Consider the following 2,963-nt stretch of genomic DNA (forward strand, 5'->3'; position numbering starts at 1 on the left):
CCCATTAGATGTTAGTGAGCCCAGACAGACTGGGATGGACATATGGAGGGAGTCTGGCAACCGACTCGCAGCCCTGATGCCAACTCTTCAAAAACATTCATACACTCTCATGAGCGCACACACACACACACACACACACACACACACACACACACACACACACACACACACACACACACACACACCCACCTACACAAATACACAAATCGTGTCTCTTTCGTATCTGTTGTCCAGAGCACTGAACCGGCCCCAACTTCCCGCTGTCCGATTATCTCAGAACCTGCTCCACATGAGCATTGTGCAAATTCTGGAACCTCCTCCATTTCCCATCATTCCTCTCCACCAAAGGCAGGCATCCAGGACGAAGGCTGGACAGCACATGCCCACTCAAAGAGAAGGAGGATTGGGACACTAGATGAAGGCAGAAGCGCTGAGCACGAAGCTTTGTTCAAAAAACAGTCCACTGTGGTTACCCCCCCTCCTCCCCACCCATGTCCGTCTCTATGTCTTCTGCCTTGCATGGGTGAGTGTCAGCTCATTGTGTGTGAATGTGTGTGCGTGATGTCTGGTGCCTGTGCTGACAGCTGGCCTAAAATCATTTCCAAGAGTCACAGGTTGAAGTCTGTGTGAAACAGAGAAGCATTGTTGAAGGCCAGACTGACAGTGAAACCACTCACTGTCTCTTTTCTCCAAGCATACCAATACAAAACAAATCCAGATTTCCCATATTGTTGTTACAACAATGACACCATCATACCGTGATAGTGTCGTTATTAAAAGGTGGTGTTGTTAAAGCTTTTTCTCTGAATGGCTTGTCCTGAAATCCGGTAAACTCTCACTACAGCTCCATCAAAGATTTTAGGCTGAAGCATTTCAACAATAGTAATTCCTGACCTTGCAAATATTCAGAAATATCTCCATTTACCTTTAGAAAAATCTTACACGTCGAACGCTGCCAGCCTCAACTCAACAGCATACCTCTCAATGAATATGACAGGATCTAATATAGACAAAAAATAGATTCCTGTACAGTTCCTGTTCTTTTTTGTTTAATAGTGAAGCTAAAGCCATTCTGCAAATGGTGGAATTATTGGCGCTAGATACGCTGGTGGAAATGCAAATCATTTGTACCATGTTTGTCTTCTGCAGTAAAGCTTTATCTGCAACCAATGAGGCAACAGAATTTATGGGGAAGGCAATGTGAAAAGCTGCCACACTGAGGCTGTGTTGAAATATGGTGCACCTACGCAATCTTTGAGCAATATATCACATAAATCATATCATTGTGTTAGTTAAGCTTGCAAGTTCCAACTTGTGCAGACAGAAATGTTTTAATATAATTTAAAAATGAGTAGGGTTGGATTAATAGGACAAAATAACCAGTTCAAAGGGCTTTTACAAATTTTTCAAGCTTTAAGGGTCACATATAAAATCATTTTGTAAATCCAATCACCAAGAGAAAATCTGCTTCGGTGTTCCTGACCTTCAGACATTCAGAATTTATAAAATAAATTGCACTCAGAAAGTTGCCATAATAATGATCGTCGGTTAACTTAATGCTGTTTAAGTGGACCGATTAGAGTTTTGTTTGGGCACTTACACTAACTGGTCCAGCTTTTTAACTAATCGTCAATATAAATATCTAATCAGCCAATCAAAGAGCAGCAACTAAATGTTTTTAGGCAAGTAGACATAATCAAGAAAACCTGCTGTATTTTAAACCAAGCATCAGGATTGAGAAAGGTAATATGAATGTGGTACGGTTGTTGGTGACAACTAGGTTAGTTAAAGTATTCCAGAAACTACTGGGATTTTCTGCCACAACCATCTCTAGGGTTTAAAAAGTAAAGACATCCATGGAGTATCAGTTCTCTGAATCCTGTTGGGGAGGATGGGAAGACTCAGTTTTTTTCCCCTGAAATCAGAAGAAAACTCCCTATCACCACCAAGGGACTGCTGGGATTTGAACCCAGTATCTCCTGTTTACTAGACAGGCGCTTTAACCAACTAAGCCACCGCGCCCTTTGTTTTGTGTGATGTCAGTGATATTCCAGATTCAGTCATTTCACAGTTACAGCTGTGACCAGCAGGTTTTCAAGGCCGTGCCCCGCAGTACCTCTCTGAGCTTCTTCACCCCTACAAACCTTGTTGGTCTCTCAGGTCAGCTGACCACCTGCTCATGGAAGAACTGAGATCCAGGAGGAAGCTCAGATCGGACAGGGCCTTCTCTGTCATTGCTCCTAAATTATGGAATAATTGCCCTTGCACGTTTGAAAGTACCCTTCACTGTCCACTTTTAAAACATATCTTCAAATCCATTTGTATTCCCAGTGAGACTTTGTTTTTCTTTTGGTTCTTCTTTTAGTTATTTGACCTTTTTAATCTATTTTATTTATATTGTACATATTTTTATTATTTAGCTCCAATGCACAGCACTTTATGTCAGCTGTGGTTGTCTTAAAGTGCTTCATAAATAAAGATGGAGCTGCTGTGATGCCATACCATCCACCTGCTGTTCAAAGAATAAGGTTGGCTTAAAGAAAGACAGAGCCTCCATCTAAATAAATGGCAAAAGAGTCAAATCTGCAATTTCAACTGCAGGTTTGTAACACTTATTTACATTTTTACTACAGTAATAGATATGCATGGCAAACGATAGTTGAATTTGTCCTACACCTCATCTGAGCACTCAGTTTAGCACACAATTGGCTCTTTCTGGGACGACATCTATCTATTACACCTCTTGTAGATTTCAATGGATAGAAAAGATTCTATATTATTGTTATACAGTAATAGATAAGCAGAAATCCAAAGATTTATGAAATAAATTAGATGAAAACCTGAATTTATCTGTCAAAAAACAAACTCCTGCCAGTAATCATATATAACTTGTGTTTGCAAACCTGAATATTAAATGGTTTGGTTCCTTAGCTGTACATAATTGTAAACCTTCTTTCTGCACT

General features: G+C 40.4%; 1 non-coding gene across 1 annotated transcript; it reads right to left on the reverse strand.

The window, feature by feature from the left end:
• Positions 1 to 1,948: 1,948 nt before the first annotated feature.
• On the reverse strand, positions 1,949 to 2,022 carry trnat-agu (transfer RNA threonine (anticodon AGU)). The gene has a single exon. It is a non-coding gene; the product is annotated as a tRNA-Thr (tRNA).
• Between the last annotated feature and the right edge of the window lie 941 nt (positions 2,023 to 2,963).

Source organism: Maylandia zebra, linkage group LG17, assembly GCF_041146795.1.
Source record: "Maylandia zebra isolate NMK-2024a linkage group LG17, Mzebra_GT3a, whole genome shotgun sequence".
Taxonomy (NCBI): Eukaryota; Metazoa; Chordata; class Actinopteri; order Cichliformes; family Cichlidae; genus Maylandia; species Maylandia zebra.